This window comes from Lithobates pipiens, unplaced genomic scaffold, assembly GCF_037356315.1.
Source record: "Lithobates pipiens isolate NorthernLeopardFrog02 unplaced genomic scaffold, aLitPip1_a1.2 Scaffold_25, whole genome shotgun sequence".
Classification (NCBI taxonomy): Eukaryota; Metazoa; Chordata; class Amphibia; order Anura; family Ranidae; genus Lithobates; species Lithobates pipiens.
This window is the reverse complement of record NW_027507787.1, coordinates 9173363-9192385: the sequence shown is the minus strand read 5'-3', so window position 1 is coordinate 9192385 and position 19023 is coordinate 9173363. Positions and strand designations below refer to the sequence as shown.

General features: G+C 47.5%; 2 protein-coding genes across 2 annotated transcripts in view; one reads left to right on the top strand and one right to left on the bottom strand.

The window, feature by feature from the left end:
- LOC143930085 (dual specificity protein phosphatase 13A-like) overlaps nucleotides 1–19023 on the bottom strand; it is a 190289-nt gene that overhangs the window by 29956 nt on the left and 141310 nt on the right. The gene's annotated exons all lie outside the window — the stretch shown is intronic.
- The window catches only part of SAMD8 (sterile alpha motif domain containing 8), an 87464-nt gene continuing 73644 nt past the window's right edge, over nucleotides 5204–19023 (top strand). The window contains exon 1 of the mRNA XM_077454029.1: nucleotides 5204–5641. The gene's annotated coding sequence lies outside the window, so the exon portion shown is untranslated. The remainder of the gene's footprint in view (nucleotides 5642–19023) is intronic.

The following is a 19023-nucleotide window of genomic DNA, read 5'->3' as shown; positions in this document are numbered from 1 at the left end:
TATATATACACACACGTTTCCAGCCTATTGCATTAAGGTGTACTCCCCCAAAGATTAAACACACATGTGGGCGTGCATGCGTGTGCATGTGTATATATATATATATATATATATATATATATATATATATATATATATATATAGGCATAACCCACTTTTAAATACACAATGGCAGCTGGAAAGTGCAAAATCAGGCTCACTTCTACATAGAAACCAATCAGCTTCCAGGTTTTATTACCAAAGCTTAATTGAACAAGCTGATGTTAGAAGCTGATTGGTTTCCATGGGCATCCGCAGCAAGGGGCAAGGGGGGTCAAGTGCCCCCCCCCCTGGAATCCCCAAGGTGTTGCAGCAGCCAGCAGGGTCTGCCGTCGCCGCCACCATGATGCATTTTTTTTACGGAGTCCACTGGCGGCTGCATCCTCCTCTCTCTCCTGTGGATCACAGCGCTGGCTGGCTCTGTGTTTGGCGGCCGCACTGTAACACTGTCCCGCCCCCCCAGACCTGCTCGTGTGATAGTAGAGAGAATCAACGTTCCGCCTATCACATGAGCCAGTCTGGGGAGCGGGGCCATGTCACAGAGTGGCCGCCGAACACAGAGCCAGCCAGTGCTGTGATCCAGAGGAGGAGATACCACCCGTACAGCCCACCCTGTGTGCCACAGTGCCTGGATAGGAGGATCGGGGGGGGGGGGGGGGGCTGCAGGGGGCCCGCCTGCCAATTCTCCTATCAAACTTATTTTACTGCCCCCAGTTCATCTTGTGCTCCCTGCCCTCCCCCCCAGTGCTCTCCTCCACCCCCACACTCTCCTGCCCCCCCAGTGCTCTCCTCCACCACCACACTCTCCTGCCCCCCCCAGTGCTCTCCTCCACCACCACCACACTCTCCTGCCCCCCCCCCCACAGTTTTCTCCTCCCCCGTTCTTGCTGCCCCCCTGCTTTCCAACTCTCTCCATCCTTCTCTCCTTCTCTAGCCACCATCCCAGTGCTCTCCACTCCCCCCCGTTCTCCCCCCAGTGCTCTCCCCCCTGTTCCCCCCGAGTGCTCTCCCTCCCTGTTCCCCCCCAGTGCTCTCCCTCCCTGTTCCCCCCCAGTGCTCTCCACTCCCCCCAGTCCTCTCCCCTCCGTGCTCTCCCCCCTGTTCTCCCCCCCAGTGCTCTCCCCCCTGTTTTTCCCCCCAGCTGTCCCCCCAGTTCTTTCCCCCCAGTGCTCTCCACTCCCTCCAGTGCTCTCCCCCCGTTCCCCCCCCCCAGTGCCCTCCACTCCCCCCAGTGCTCTCCCCCTGTTCTTTCCCCCCCAGTGCTCTCCTCCCTGTTCTGTCCCCCCCAGTGCTCTCCCCACTGTTCTTTCTCCCCCCAATGCTCTCCCCCCAATGCCCTCCACGATGCCCCCCCTTGGAAAAAGTTCTGCGGACACCGATGTTGGTTTCCATGCAGAAGTAAGCCTGATTTTGCACTTTCCAGCTTTAGTAAATAAACCCCGTTGTGTACTTGAAAGTGGGGGTATGCCTGTATCACAGTCCTCCAGTCTGGGTGGGTTTCTGACCCAGATAGAAAGGAAAGGAAGTATCTGTCTATAGCCAGCTAACTCTGTGGTAAACAGCAAGGAACAGTTACTTAAACATATAAACAGTAGAGGGCAGCATATCTACACTTTCTTTACACAGCTTACTTTTTAGGTCACGTGATCTTTTCTCTTAGTATCATCACAGGGCAGAACTAAGTCGCAATATGTCCCATGTCCTGTGATGTTGCCTTAGCTACTACATGCCCTCCTAGGCCATTTACAGCAGGGTGTGAAGAAAGAAAAAAGGAACTGTATTTTTACAATGTTTTGGGCAGGGGTTTATAACTACTTTAGGGCCAGTTCACAACACATGCAGTCCAGTGCGTTTTTGATGCAGAAAAAAACGCACTGCACTGCATAGTAGGTTATATGGTTTTCAATGGCATAGTTCACACCAGTGCGCTCAGTTCCAGTGTGTTCCAGAAAAAAAGAGTAGAAGTAGAGCCTGCTGCATTTTTTCTCAACTGAACTGTACTGGAATGTGGTAAAAAGCATCAAACACGTACCGGAACGCACCAGATGCACCAAAAACTCACTGGAACACATGTTCTTTTTTAAGGTAAATGCACAAAAATTGCATAAAGTGCAAAAACGCACATGCAGACAAGTATCTGGAACGCATCCGGACTGTGTTTCTATGGTGTGAACTGGCCCTGCAGAACTAAACCCTCCTTTTATCCTTTTCAGCAAGGAAGCTGCCACCTTAGCCTCTGTTTGATCTGCAACTGATGCACATGTGCTCAGTTAGGCCACCAGCTATTTAATGGTTTGACAGTTTGGTTGAGAGTATATGTGACAGTTAGCATTCTCAACACCAATCCTTTACAGCCAAGGAAGCTGCTTCTGTTTGATCTGCAACTGCCATGGTGCTGCACATGTGATCAGTTATGACTCCCCGCCACTTACTGGTTTGACAGTTTGGTTGAGGACACAAGCGACAATGTGACAGTTAGCAATCCTGGCATTCCAGGAACATAACTGTTTTTTGAAAAATTGACTGGTTTAGTTCTGCTTTATGATTAAGGCTAGGTTCACACTAGCCCACACTGTGCGTTCTGGTTGCACATCTGTTCTCGCACCCACAACCACCCACAGCCAGATCACGCTGCTCTTAGAAGACGCGTGGGGCTGCCATTCATTGAACATGTATGCGGGCGCGGTTTTTAAAGGGGTTTTCACTTAAAAAACACCTGGCAGGGACCGGCCCCCCAGCTCCCCCACCCCTGTTTTACTTACCTGAGCCCTGTATTTCTATCGGTGGAGACACGCTCTCTCTCTCTCCACGTGGTCCTGGCTCTTGATTGGATAGATTGATAGCAGTGCAGCCATTGGTTCCCGCTGCTGTCAATCACATGCAATGACGCAATTGCTGGGGGTGGGGCCAAGTCCGGCATTCGTGTCTATGGACGAAAATGCTGGACTCGGGAGCGCGCCCGCAAGGTAACCCCCCCGGGGGAGTGCATCACCTAGGGGGTTATCTGATGGACGGAGAAGCCGCGAGAGCCGTCGGGGGACCCCAGAAGACAATGTTTGGGGCCAATCTGTGCAAAACAAGCTGCATAGTGGAGTAAGTATGATATGTTTGTTATTTAAAAAAGAAAAATGAGCCTTTACAATCACTTTAAAAGTGCATGCATTTTTATTTAATTTTTTTGCAGAAACCCAGGCACAGCAGCCCATTCATTCGAATGGGATGCCATGCCTGCACAAACATGGCCTACACAAAATATGGATATATGAACCTAGGGTTACTGCTGGGGCTCTGGGCTTCTTATGCATCCCATGAGACATTGCAAGACCCTGACAATCACAGGCATGATTCCTAGAGGTAGGGGCATGATGGGATTTGTAGTTTCACCACAGCTGGAGGGGCAACGTTGCCTACCTGTAGCCTAGGCTTATGACAGGGATATGCAATTAGCGGACCTCCAGCTGTTGCAGAACTACAAGTCCCATGAGTCATAGCAAGACTCCGACAGCCACAAGCATGACACTCAGAGGCAGAGGCATGATGGGAATTGTAGTTTTGCAACAGTTAGAGGTCCGCTAATTGCACATTGCTGGCTTACGACTTCACTCACAGCTCTCTTTCTCTTACCCTAGTGAGTGTTTGCCAAGAAGGGAGTGGGGTGAGTCATAAGAGAATGAGAGCTGCAGAGCTGGAGGTGTGCCTATGTGTAAATCCAGGACGTCAACAGGCAGCAGGTTCAGCTGCCCACAGTTAAAATGATTGCAGCCAGACTCAGTAGAGGGAGACTTCTGCAGCATATGCTCAAGTACAGAATCAGAGTATATATAAAATAATATGCAAAGCGGTTTGAGGGAAGCTTCAGAATGGCAAAGATGTTTATTTTATTACAAATTATGTGAGCAGACAGGAATCCTTCTTTAGGAGGTTAAAGTGGTTGTAAGCCCTTACAAACCACTTTGACCTACAGGTAAGCCTAGATTAAGGCTTACCTGTAGGTCCAAGCAATATCTCCTAAACCTATATGGTTTAGGAGATATTTGCCCGAAAACGGGCACCGCTGTCTACGGCGCATGCACCGTAGACAGCGGCGCGCAGGCGCACCGAGCGCGGCATTCTCAGCAACGGAGCTGCCGCGCGTGTCGGCTCCCGTGCGCATGCGCGGGAGTGACGTCATCGCGCCTTCACCGAATGACAGCGGCGGAGCTGCGAGACCCCACCAACAAGATAGATGCGGCGGACTACAGGGGACAGCGGCGACTTCGCTGGCTCCTGTGTCAGGTAAGTGACACATAATGGGCTACTATGCGATGCATAGTAGTCCATTATGCTTTACCTTTGCAGGGAATGAAAGAGGAAGTAAACTCATCAGGGTTTACTTCCTCTTTAAAGCGGGAGTCCACCGGGACTCCGCGTTTTTTTTTTTTTTTAAAAGCCAGCAGCTACAAATTCTGCAGCTGCTGACTTTTAAAATAGTGACACTTACCTGTCCAGCGCGCCCGCGATGTCGGCACCCGAAGCCGATCTCTAGGTCGCCTGTCGGGTCCTGCCGCCGCCATCTTGGGTATGGGAATCAGGAAATGGAGCCTTTCGGCTTCATTTCCCGGTTCCCTACTGCGCATGCGCGAATCGCGCTGCGCAATAAGGACGCTCCCCACTGCCTTTGGGATCTGTGTGTTTCCCAGCAGGCAGCGGGGCACTTGCGGGAAGGGGCGGGCAGTTGCGGAAAGGGGCGTAAGTTACGCCCCTTTCCGCAGAGAGCTATCCCGGAAGTGGGTGCAGTTACCTGGATTATCCAGGTAACTGCACCCCCCTCCCCCCCGAAAGGTGCCGATTGTGGCACCGGAGGGGGGGAGGGTTCCGATGAGCGGAAGGTCCACTTTAGGGTGGACCTCCGCTTTAATATACAAGTGATTCCTTAGCTCTGACTGCGGAGCTAGTAATAAAACTTTATTTCTTCTTCTCAGAACGAGGCTTGACTTTCTTCACTCAGAACGAGGCTTGGCTTTCTTCATTCAGAACGAGGCTTGGCTTCTCTTACTCAGAACGAGGCTTGGCTTCACTTACTCAGAACGAGGCTTGGCTTCACTTACTCAGAACGAGGCTTGGCTTCACTTACTCAGAACGAGGCTTGGCTTCACTGAGGCTTGGCTTCACTTACTCAGAGCAAGACTTGGCTTCACTTACTCAGAACGAAGCTTGGCGTTCTTCACTCAGAACGAGGCTTGGCTTCACTTACTCAGACCGAGGCTTGGCTGCTGTGGAGGAAGAGGCAGCGAAGTGTATCAAGCATGAAAATGAAATAGGCGATGAGTGTGTTTATTGTGTTACTCGTATAGAGTAGGAGAGGCCGTGTGTATTGCAGAGCATGAAAGCAGTGGCTGCTCTTCCCAGCACATGGTGGTCTGTGTATTCTGTACATGTCTGGGGGGTGTACAGCTGCTTTCTCTGCACTGGTTCCGCTCAGAGCAATGATGAAGTTTGTATGGAGGAGTTTAGTGTCCATATTCCTATAGATGAACATCCTGGATGGCTCTCCCTGTGACTAGCAGATGTGAGTGGCAGCATTTCCTATAGATGGAGATATCCTCAAAGCTAGAGTACAAAGGTAAGTACATGAATGTGAATTGTGTTATTGTGTTTTTTTTTCTTCTGTTTTGTGAACCAGACACCCCTGCCACACAGGACAGCCAGGCACCGAGAGCTGATTAGACACGGGGGAATGTAAATGCCCTTTAGAATTCCATCAGAGTTCAGCACCGAGACAGTGTTGGTTCCATGTATCCGAATCTGGGGTTGGCACAGCCATACTGGACAGGATTTCTACCTTAACCAGCAGTGATCTCCACCTAGAATAATCATCAGTCTTTGTATACAGAAAAAGCTAGAAAAAAAGTTTTTTTTCACTTTTAAGGTTCTATATTCAGTTTAAAGGACACTTTTTTGAGGGTAAACACAGTGACTATGAAGGCTGCATCATTTACCAGTCAAAAGCTGGCCATACACCTATAGATTATCTGCAGATTTTCTATAGTTAGATGGAAACAGTGGGAGATTCCTCCATCCACACAGTTTAGTGAACATGGAGCAATCTGTTGCACTTTTTCCATCTAACCATAGAAAATCTGCAGATAATCTATAGGTGTATGGCCAGCTTTAGATTTCATGCTTTGTGGGATTGGCCAGGATCAGTTTTAATCTGTGTGTCAGGTAAGCTTCATAAAGCCCAGTTCCCCAGAACACGTTTTCTACCTGTGACAGGTTTGACAAGCGGTGTTTATGTTCTCAGTTATATTCGCATACCTTCTACCCTCACTTATCGCGTTTCTAATTTTTGCTGTGTCATTCTGGCCCCTCCTACTTTCTACAATGTTGTTTGTTGTCATAGGCCAGGGGTTGGCAACCCTCCGATTGCGATCTACAAGTGGAGCATGGGCAGATGACCAACAGATCGCAGGGATGAGCTCGGGCATCTTCAAACACCACTGCAAAACCAGCTGAACAATTCCCCTCTCCCTGTAGTGCTGCTGGCCGGTGTTCTGTCAGAATAGCAAACCCGTCAGATTAGGTAATGGAAGTGACGTTCCATCATTCGCACACGTGTTCCACCGCTACTGGGTTTGCTAATCTGACAGAACACCTGCAGTCAGAAGAAGGCAGCAGCGGACATCTTACTACATTGGATGTTTCATTTTGAAAGCCTAAAGGTTTAGCGCTGAGCAGTGCGGGGTGTACCAACATGGCCTCCACCACCTTCCTGCTGCTGGCGTCCAGCTTCTTTCAAAATGTAACATCAAAACGGCGTCACAGATGTCAACATACATGCAGTCCCCTAGTTACGAACAGGTTAGGGACTGCCTGTTTGTTCTTAAGTGGGATTTGTTCGTAATTCGGACACGCATGCGCAGAACAGTGTTTTCCAACGTCGTGTCCGCCGGCGCCACCTGCCGTTCATAAATAGGAGTTGTTCGTAAATCAGAGGTTCGTAACTCGGGGACCTCCTGTACTATATTTTATATACGCTCACTTGCCAAAATGACTCTGAAATTCAAGACGTAGCTGGGTGTAGTAAGATGTCCGCTGACTTCTTCTGACTGCAGGTGTTCTGTTCTGGTAGCGGTGGAACACATGTGCGGCTGACGCAACATCACCTTTGTTACATTAGCAATAAAGGGGTTGGGAGCCTCTGATCCCCAGCCAGGTCTCACTAAGAGAAAATGAGGAGCAAATGGACTATCTCAGTACAGTACAATGAGGATAAATTCAAATGTATGAACAATTGTATAAAATAGTACAGAAGTTTTTATTGATGCATAACAGAAATTTCAATGCTAAATTAAAAACATGGATAAGAGTCCATGTTTATCACTAAGATAATACTCTCCAGGTGGGGAAGATCACAGTCAGATAGTTGATCACAGACAGCATCTCAACTAGTTTCCCGGACTGAGTCGCTTCATCAGGAAGGTATCTGTAATTTGATTGGCATGTGATCAGTAACAGTGTAATTAATCACATACAGAAGAAAAACAAGTTTTAGAGCAATATATCAATTAAGCAAAGTACAAATGTTACACGGGGCAGATGCGAGACCCAAATCCTGGCAAACACAAAAACACCCGCACGAGTTGTCACTTAATCCCTTTAAAACGGAACACATATTAGTTACACAGGTTCTGTGGCTGATTAAAGCGGGGTTCCACCCTAAAGTGGACCTTCCGCTCATTGGAATCCTCCCCCCCTCCGGCGCCACAATTGGCACCTTTCAGGGGGGAGGGGGTGCAGGTACCTGTACAGTACAGGTATCTGCACCCACTTCCAGCGTAGATTCTGCAGAAGGTACGCCCCTTTCCGCAGAATCTACGCCCCTTTCCGAAAGTCCCCCGCTGCCTGCTGGGAAACACACGGATCCCAGAGACAGCGGGTCCATCCTTATTGCACAGCGCGAATCGCGCATGTGCAGTAGGGAACTGGGAAATGAAGCCGAAAGGCTCCACTTCCTGATTCCCATACCCAAGATGGCGGCGGCAGCACCCAAGAGACGATCGAGAGATCGGCTTCGGATGACGACATCGCGGGCGCGCTGGGCGGGTAAGTGTCACTATTTTAAAAGTCAGCAGCTGCAGTATTTTCTGACTACGGCCTCCCCCCCCCAAAAAAAATTGTAAAAAAACCTCCATGTGGGTGCATGTCCCTGAACTCACAATGTCTACATTCAGGTCTGTGCACCCACATGGATGTCAGATTGGGAGCAGCAACTGTGTCTGTGCAGCCGCTGCATCCCAATTGACATGAATGTAACTGCCTGCACAGGAAGGCACAGAATACCTGTACATCCCCCATGCAGGCAAAAAAAAAAACCTGGTGATTTTTTTGATAATCTTCCATGTTGTTCAGGTAGATCGCCACCTCTCTAATGTTGCCCATCCCTGCCATATGCCAATGTGTACACAGATGACCTCATATATGTACAGAACATAATGGCTGCTGTAAGTAGTAAAAAGCAGTCATGCACAGCCAAAGGAAAAAAAATGACAATGTGTGGTAAGGCATTATTACGTTGTACATATAAACAAATGTGTTCTATTTTCTGCAGCAATGTATAATTAATACGTTGCTATTTTTACACAAAAAATCCTTATATTGTGCCTAAAAAAAAAAAATGAATGTAGTAGATGTCATTCTAGCTTATATCATAAGATCCAGGGTAAAAAAAAACAAGTTCACGCGATGTGAAATAGGCCGTAGTCAGAAAATTTGTCTCAGATAAGAAGTTCATTATAGCGTGTGAATGTGTTTGTGACGTCACGTCGCAGCCACAGCACGGAGCAGCTGCACGTGTGCCGCCACCAGTTCATGGCCTAATTCAGCATTGCATGCGATCCATTGCTGTTTAGTGCATTTTATAGTTTCTAGATTTTTGCTATTAAAACAGGGCTTGACAAATTTGCTTTGAATCTAGGAGGCATTTTGTGCAAGGTGATATGTAACGTAACATGTACCGCAATCAACAGTTTCGTGCATAGGCATCCCAACATGAGTGTTTAAAGCGGAGTTCCACCCAAAAGTGGAACTTCCGCTCATCTGGGGGACAGGCATCCTTTCCCACTTCTCGGAGCCTCAGCCGTGGCTATTGACGTCACATAGTTATTTTCAACTGTACAACAAACATACCTTCCCCCTCCTTCCCCTGTCGCCAGGCCAGTAGGAGGGAGGAGCGGAGCCTCGCGCATGTGCAGTAGGGATCCCGGTGTGAAGCTGAAAGGCTACACTGCAAGGTACCCTTTCCCGCAATGGAGGCGGCAGCACCCAACAGCTGATGGAAACTTCACATCGCTGCACTCCAGGACAGGTAGGTATCCTATTATTAAAAGCCAGCGGCTGCAGTATGTGTAGCTGCTGGTTTTTAACCACTTATGGAACGCCGCATGCCAATATACGCCTAAATTTGAAGAGGAATATTGTCGTTATGGTAGTAGCTAGCTGCCATAACCCTGGTATCCTCTTCTTTGGCCGGCAGTCCACTTTCCGATAATGGTGGTCTCTGTGGTGGATACGCCACAAGATCACCAGCGGTGGGAGAGGGCCCCCCCTCCCCGCTTGCCTCTCCTGTAACCAAGAGATACAGTAATCGGATGTTGTCCCTTGCTGAGCATGGAGATAAGAGGGAAACATGGCCACCCATCTCCATACCATTGCAGGGCAGAAGCGACGTCAAAACTTCACTTCCACCCATAGCTCTTAAAGGGCCATTTAAAGATAACATTTATTTATTGCATTTTAGTGTAAATATGAGATCTGACGCCTTGTGAATTTAGGGCCCACAAGTAAACGACAGCAATGTGCAGAACCAGAACAATAAAAGGCAATTCTGTGCCACTGCCTCTGCTTATTACACACTATTGAGGCACCCAAAATAGAGGTTTACCTATCGCCCTAAATGTGTCATTTATGCCATGGCGGCGTAGCAACTGAATGAACTCAGCCTTCAGTCATTGAAGGTTATTCTGCACCACCGTCGCAAGAATGGCTCATTGACAGCCAATATGTAAACATCAATAGTGTGAAATCACAGCGCAGAGAGTGTGTGTGTGTGTGTGTGTGTGTGTGTTGGAAGGCTGGGTGGGGGGGCTTCCATGCTCTGTGCTATGCTGCCGGTCTGGGTCCTCCAGGCACTGTCCCTCTGTCTGGCAGCTCTCTGTCCTGGCCAGCATATATAAATTTGGTATGTGTGTTGTACAGTTGAAAATAACCATGTAATAAGTCAAGGTTTTGAGTCATCAGGTTTGTTGTGTGGCATAACCTCCTTGTCTATATTCATATGACGTGTTGTTTTGTTTCTGTCCAGTAGCATGTTTTGTCAGTAGCGGCTCTGTCTTTGCGTGGCCTGTCTTTGCGTGGCCTGTCTTTGCGTGGCCTGTCTTTGCGTGGCCTGTCTTTGCGTGGCCTGTCTTTGCGTGGCCTGTCTTTGCGTGGCCTGTCTTTGCGTGGCCTGTCTTTGCGTGGCCTGTCTTTGCGTGGCCTGTCTTTGCGTGTGTTTGTCATGCAGTTTCTGTCATTAGCGTGTTCTGTTAGCAGCACGATTCTGTCATTACGGTTTTGTCAACAGCTCGGTCAAACAGCGTGTTTGTCATAGCGTGTCTGTCACTATCATGTTCTATCATAGCTTTTCTTTCGCAGCATTCTGTCGTAAGCGTTTTTCTGTCACAGCGTTTTTCCGTGACAGCATTTCATTCGCAGCATTTACCTGCCGCAGCATTTCATCAGTAGCATTTTTCTGTCGCAGCATTTCATTCGTAGCTTTCCTGTCATTAGCACTTAATTCGTAGCGTTTTCCTGTTGAAGTATTTCATTCGTAGTTTTTCTTGTCGCAGCATTTCATTTGTATCGCATTCCGGTCGCAGCATTTTCCCTGTCGTAGGCATTTTCTGTCGTAGCATTTCTGTAATCATTTGTTTTTTTTCGTTCGTTGCATTGCTGTCAGTTTTCCTGTCATAGCAATTTCCATGTCATGGCTTTTCATTTGCCGCATTTCCCTGTCGTAACATTTCTGTTAGCTAGTGCTCACATCTAGGATCTGTCACGTCTACGGATCCATACGGGCTGAGGTTTCGTTCCAATTGATTGTCGTCCCACAATCCTCTCACCCATATAACATGCATCATATGAGGCACACTCATTTCGTTACACTCGTACGTCTACCCACCACGGTCTGTCGGTACACTAGCTCTGAGGGTTTGTTTTGCTACGTGTCTGTTTTTCTGTCTTAGCATTTCGTTCGTAGCATTTCTGCTAGCTAGGGCTCAATCCAGGGGCTATCACGCCTATGGACCCATAGGGGATGAGGTTTCTTTTCAATTGGTTGTTCTTCCACAATCTTCTCACTCGTATAACATACGTCATACGATGTATGCTCATTTCATTACACTTGTATGTCTACTCATCACGGTCTGTGGGTACACTAGCCCTGAGGGATTGTTTTGCTACCTGTGTCTGTTGATTCTGTTGTTGCATTTTGTTCATAGCATTTCTGTTAGCTAGAGCTCACATTCAGGGTCTGTCATGTCTGCGGACCCATACGGGCTGAGGTTGCATTTTTAATTGATTGTCGTTCCACAATCTTCTCACCCGTATACCATACGTCATACATGCATGTTCACCATTACACCTTTACTACTACCAACCACCGTTTGTGGGTACCTCAGCCCTGAATGTTCGTTTTTATTTACCTGTCTTGGTGCTACAGGTTGCTCGGGCTTGCTCATTACATACACTAGGGTTGTGTCATCATTAGGTTCACATTACACGCTGTTGCTCTTGCCATTTCTGTACCCACATCCTCATATTCGTCAGGTACGTAGTGGTGTTGTTATTTCATGTGTTGGTTGTCTGTTCTCATTACTCTAGTTTGTGTTTCCGTAGATCAGGGTATGCCGTGTGTTTCGGAAGCTGCCTTTTCACATTCGTTCCTCCACCGCCGCATAGGGGTTTCAGTGCATGATGGCACCCCATCATCAAGGGGTGGGACCATACCAACTCATAGCTTAGTTATCACTGGTGTACCCCTTTCCCGGCCTCAGCTGTGAGGGGGCAGTACTTTTAGGTGTTTAATCCCAACCTCTTCCATTCGCCAGCACAGCACATGTTTCTATGCATGATTCTTCAACCCAGATTCATGCAGTACTTTATGCGCTCTCACGTCTATACGACAATTGTTAGACCGGATGGAGGGGATCTTAGCCCGCTCGGCTTGCGCAGAGGTGTTAGTTGTGGCTCCTGTTCTTCTCAGTACACCTGAAGGTGATGTTGGAATTTATTTGCAAAGGCAGGTAGAACTGGGGCCTAGCTTGGTCACAGGTGATCGATCTGGCCAATGGTTCTTATCCAGACTTTTTCCGAGGGCTTCTACCAAGGGTGGGAAGTAGGGATGCACCGAATGGGTTTTTTGGTGCCGAAACCGATACCGAAAATGAAAAATACACTAGGCCGAAAACCGAAACCGATACCGAAACAGCACCGATACCGAAAATGACTGTTTTTAAAAAATATTTTTATATAGGAGATGGTCAGAGACTGGGGACGTGGTACAGGAGATGGTCAGAGACTGGGGACGTGGTACAGGAGATGGTCAGAGACTGGGGACGTGGTACAGGAGATGGTCAGAGACTGGGGACGTGGTACAGGAGATGGTCAGAGACTGGGGACGTGGTACAGGAGATGGTCAGAGACTGGGGACGTGGTACAGGAGATGGTCAGAGACTGGGGACGTGGTACAGGAGATGGTCAGAGACTGGGGACGTGGTACAGGAGATGGTCAGAGACTGGGGACGTGGTACAGGAGATGGTCAGAAATTGCACACATGATACATGACACATGATACAATGCAGCCAGCCAGTGTGTCCCCTCATAGCAGCCAGCCAGTGTGTCCCCTCATAGCAGCCAGCCAGTGTGTCCCCTCTAATAGCAGCTAACCTGTGAAGAGAAGAGGAGGAGAGTCGCCTCCGTCGCCTGTTTGATCACAGCAGGGGAACATCACAGCTTGCAGTTCAATAGCTGTGTGTTCCCGGCCGCGCGCCGTCACGTACAGCCCCTCCCCCTCGTCAGGGCACTTTGATAGACAGATCATCCGTCCAATCCTACGGGTGATCTGTCTATCAAAGTGCCCTGACAAGGGGGAGGAGCTGTACGTGATGGCGCACGGCCGGGAACACACAGCTATTGAAATAAAAGCTGTGATGTTCCCGCGCTGTGATCAAACAGGCGGCGGAGACGGCTCTCCCGCACTATATAGATATAGCTTTTCATGATGGGCGCACCAGGGGCGGGGGGCGGAGCCCCGCCCCCTACCCTGGCCCCGCCCCATTTTCGGCTCCATTATCGGCCGTTTTTCTCTTTCGGCAAATTGCCGAAAAGGGCATTTTCGGCCGATATGTTTCGGCGGCCGAAATTTCGGTGCATCCCTAGTGGGAAGGTTTCATAGGTTCATGTCTCTGGCTTTCGCTGCTTATTGCATCAGCAATTTGGCCTTATCTGCCAATTCCATGAAGTATCTATCAGGTGACCAGCTTTTCAGGACCTACAAACTCCTGTCAGTCTGTCCATTTTTTTGCAGCTCAGCCTCTCTAAGCCGTCAAGGGAGGGAAGTCTGAGATGTTCTCTTTGGCACGGCTACCAGTTGCCAGCCAGGTTTTTCGTGGTGTTTCAGACTTCCTGTCTCCTTCCCTTGGAGCAGTTCCCAGTTAGCGCTCTAGGCAGTTCTCTTACCACGCTTACAAATTCCCCTTCATTTGAACAGATGGTTAAGCCAGGGGTTCGTGGTTATATTTCTGTACCACAGTCATGGTGTTAGAATAAAGTAGTTGTCCTTCTCTGCAACATTCCTTGGGTCTGCTCTTTCTCCATCCTCTCACTACAAACAGCTTGTTCTCATGTCCATGTTACTTGCCAAACCAGGCTCGTATCCTAAACCCCTTTTCTGAATATTCATCTGGTTTGGAGGCAACTTTTGTAGGTCCCGCACAGGGGGTCCCTTCTTTTCATCAGGTTCATGGGGCACTGGAGAGCCTCAGTTTTAGCAGCTACATATGTAAACCCCCTTTTCTGTAGTCATCCAGGCATCTGCATTTTCTGACTAATGGTTGTTGCTGGCCCTTCTTTGTAGCTTTCACATCACCTACTTAGTGTCTCCTTTTGCCCTCTTTTAGGCATACCGACCAGCCAGGCCAAGGCACACCTCAGGTCTTGGTATTTAGGATTATCGTATTTCCGAGTGAAGACTTTGGCTAGCCTGAATTTGTAGGAGTCGCCCTGAGGGCTTTAAATCCCTACTCCTTGCTCAGAGCCTTCGTCGGCTCGTTTTCTGGGTTCCCACCCACCCTTCCCCCATACTTTCATCATTTCATTTACATTTCATACATATTCATTCCGGGTATGCCCTCTTTTAGGCATACTGACCAGCCAAGCCAAGGCACACCTCAGGTCTTGGTGTTAGGGTTATCGTATTTCCGAGTGAAGACTTTGGCTAGCCTGAATTTGTAGGAGTCGCCTGAGGGCTTTAAATCCCTACTCCTTACTCAGAGCCATTATCGGCTCGTTTTCTGGGTTCCCACCCACCGATTCCCCCATACTTTCATCATTTCATTTACATTTCATACATATTCATTCCGGGTATGCCCTCTTTTAGGCATACCGACCATACAGGCCAAGGCACACCTCAGGTCTTGGTATTAGGGTTATCGTATTTCGGAGTGAAGACTTTGACTACAAATAATATATACACACACATCTCAGCTCATGTGGCCATTCTCCGATATATCTCTGAGTTCAGATGAAGTACAGGCAAAGTTTTACACTACCAGCAAGGTCCTTGTATGGCTGTGTTCATAAAATCTGTGTTTACAAGTCCTCTCCGGTGACCAGTAACACACCCCAGCCTTCTGCCCAATAGGAAATGATACCAGTTAGCACCTTTGCCCCACCGGTCTATATTCCCTTCACATGTGATTGGTAACATTGTAACACTGTCACAAATATTTACTTGGTGTGACCTTGTATCCTGTACATATGTCATCCATGAAGGGTGAAGGGTCTACTGGTTCAATATGATCATATACTCTACCTCTGGAATACTTTAGCATTACTCTAGGTGGGTAGCGGTGGCTCTCTAGGTAAACCTATATCAGTCCTTCAGGAAATCCTATTTGCTGCATTTTTTCTGTAACCAATGTTTTATATTCAAGTGGATCTGTTGCTTTTACCTGCAGTGGACAAAGCAAAGGCTCACGTGAGGACAGTTGTCTTTCATAGGAGACATTCTAAGTTTGCAGATCTGTTAGTTTTCAGTGCCAATGCACTGTTTTTACTTTGAAAAAAAAAATAAAAAATATCCCATAGTTTGTAACTTTTGCACAAACCTATCAATATACGCTTATTGGGATATTTTTATTTTATTTTTTTTCACCAAAAATTTGTAGCAGAATACATATTGGCCTAAATTGATAAAGAAATTAGATCTTTTTTTAGTTTTTCAAAAGTTTTGGTCTTTTTTTTTTGTTTTATAGCACAAAAAATCTTCTAGATTTTAATGAGTAGGGCCCTCTGATCCCTTCTGTATTGATTTTATATTGTAAGTGTATTGTTTGCCCTGTAAAGCGCTGCACATACTGTTGGCGCGATATAAATCCTGTAATAATAATAATAAAAACCACAGTGGTGATCAAATACCACCAAAAGAAATCTCTATTTGTGGGGGGAAAAAAGGACAGACATTTTATTTTGGTAAAGCGCCGCACAACTGCGCAATGGTCGATTAGGCTGTGGAGGAATCGGATCGGATGGGTGTGAACACCCATGTGATCTGATTCTGGTGCGGATCAAAAAAAGGGTCCTGCATGGTCCAAATGCGATGATAATTCAGCCATACTATCTGTATGGCTGAAATTGCATCGCATGTGACTTGCACTGCAGTGTGGTGCGAATCACATGCAATCTCGCACAGTGCACTAATGTGAACCAGCACTGAAAGTAATGCAAAAAATGACCTAGTCATGGGGGATTGGGAGGGGGGTAAATCTTCTGGAGGGCAAGTGGTTAAAGTATAACTATAGCTTTTTTTTGTTTCAGATAGAATTGAAGAGGGATGATGACACTTATGAGGTTTTTATTGCTACCTCTGCCCCCCTTAGGGGGATTCTCCCTCTCTGTTTGTCCTATTTACCATTAATATTGAAAGTAAAAGAAAATCCGACATTTTGAGTTGGCTTCAGAAAAGTAATAGAGGGGAAATCTTCCAATAGGCACACTAGTTCTGGTGACCTGGGGGGCACCAAGAGATTTTCTTAATTTGCAGGGATTTGCTCTCGCTTCCTGTTTTGGGGACGGGAAGTGAAGGGAAATCTCCCCAATGGGACACAGATGGCTAAAGAAAACTGTCAGGGGTTATAACCCTCCCATCCAAATTGGGAAAAAAAAAAAAAACATTATGCCTGTAGTTCTGCTTTAATGTCTGGCTGCCATCCTTTTCTAATTGAGTCCTGAGTCACTGACCTGAGTAAATAATGCAGTTATGATCAGAAGGAGATCATTAGGGGCAGTCCCCTTTTTTTCTCATAGTACAGGTTTTATGTCTCATACCTAATGTTGTTTGTAATATTGTGCTTCTAAAACCAATGCTCTGCCCTTCCGAGTTGTCCTATTTTGCAAATTATTGCTATTGTCTGATCTCTATTACTTCTAATTTCAAAGTGACTTTAAGGCTGGGTTCACACTGCTGCCGGATGCGGCTCGCAGCAGAGCTCCGGTGCGTCACTCTTTTCCATTTCCTGGACGACTTGGGGCTGAATTTGGCCCTGAAATGGAACCAAAGATGCACAGCGTTCCTGTGCAAAGCCTCTCTGCAGCCGCCCTGGAGATATGTGAACCAGCTCCATAGAGAGCCGGGCACAATCTCCTGTCATGTGAATTGGATGCGGAGAAAGCCACATCCAATTCTCATAGGTGTGATCCCAGCCTTAGAGAAGAACTTCACCCTCTGGGGTTATATTTGCTTTAACCCCCTCTTACCTTCTCCTACTCACTGGAAATCCAGTGTTCTGCTGTGTACCATGTCTTTTAGGCTCATGTTGCCGACCCCCCGATCACACGCTGCCAAGTCTACCCTCTTTCAACCACTTTCTGCACAACAATGACTCTCAGGATATGCCATGCTTGCCTAGGTGAGAATAGAGTAAAGCCCCATACACACTATTTTGCAGATTTTTTTGTCTTTTAGATTTACCAAAACCATGTAGTGCAAGGGCCTGCGTGATTGCATACAAATTTAAACTTTTAAGGCTTGACCTCATATTATATGGTTTTGTTAAATCGGAAGACAAAAATCTGCATAAAATCTAATAGTGTGTATGGGGCTTTAGGGTCAGGCCAAAAAATGGCTGTTACGATTATGGAGTGGGGGGGGGGGGCTGCAAAGATGCAAAACGGTTTTGGGGAGTGAAGGTCCACTTTAGCCACTTGACCTTCGGGAAATTTACTCCCCTTCATGACCAGGCCATTTTTCCTATTCAGCACTGTTATTTTAACTGCGTAGTCATGCAAGGCTGTACATTAAAATTATCAAATTCTTTTTCTCACAAATAGAGCTTTCTTTTGGTGGTATTTAATCACCTCTGGGTTTTTTTTTTTTTTTTACGATATAAGCAAAAATTTTGAAAATAAGTATTTTTTTTTTTTCTTCGTAAATTTTGGGCCAAAATTTATACTGCTACATATCTTTGGTAAAAATAGCCCAAATTAGTGTATATGATTTAGTCTGTATGAAAGTTAGTCTACAAGCTATGGTGCCAGTCATTGAAAATTGATCACACCTGATGTACTGACGGCCTATCTAATTTCTTGAGACACTAAAGTGGGGTACACTATAAGAAAATCGGGCTAAAGTCCCCATGTTGATGAGGACAAGGGCTTCTTCCCGACAACCCTGGCCATTGGTTGTCGGGGTCTGTGGGCGGGGGGGCTTATCAGAATCCGGGAGCCCCTTTTAATAAGGGGGCCCCCGCATCCCGCCCCCCCCATGTGATTGACTATGGGGTACGTCGTACCCCTACTCATTCACCTGAGGGAAAAAAGTGTCAATAAAAAAACACACTAGACCGGTTTTTAAAGTAATTTATTAGGAATCTCCGGGGGTCTCTTCCGACTTCTCCACTCTCTCCGGCCTCTTCCCCTGGTGTCCGGTTCTTCTCCAGGTCTCCAGCCTCTTCTTCAGGTCTGCGGTTCTTCTCCCGGTGTCGGGCTCCTCCGCTATCTTCTGCTCTTTTTTGCCGCTCTTTTGCTAGTGGTGGCCCGGTCTTCTCCGTCGTCTTGATCCCTCTTCTCTTCTTCCGATGTTGACACGACACTCTCTCTCCCGCTGTAATTCCGTGTGGGAGTTGCGCAATGAGTTGTATAGGCATGGGGCGTGGTCACCGGGTAATGTCACTCGGTGACCCCGCCCCTTATGATGTCACAGTCCCGGGGGCATGCTGGGACCCACCCCCCCCATGTTGAGGGCATGCAGCCTGGTGGGGGGGGGGGGGGAACGCTCATCTCCAACCCCTTTCCTGACTGGCCGGGCTGTGTGCTCCGATAGGGGTCTGGTATGGATTTTGGGGGGACTCCATGCCGTTTTTTTCGGTGTAGGGGGTTCCCCTTAAAATCCATACTAGACCTAAGGGCCTAGTTTGCCCCTGGAGGGGAACCCATGCCGGTTTTTATTATTAGAGGGGTGACTTTTCCTGTAAAGTCGCTTCAATATAGATGGAGATTCGACTTTGAGGTGACTTCCATTGAATTCTAGGGGTTCAAGTTGCCTAGAAGTTACCTAGAAGTCAGATTGAACTAGTACAGGAACCTTTTCTGAAGTCGGAGCGACTGCAGTAGTGTGCATTTTAGATGGATCCATTCACTTAAATTGATTTTTTTCATGTAGCGTGACTTGAGGTGACTAGGGGCGA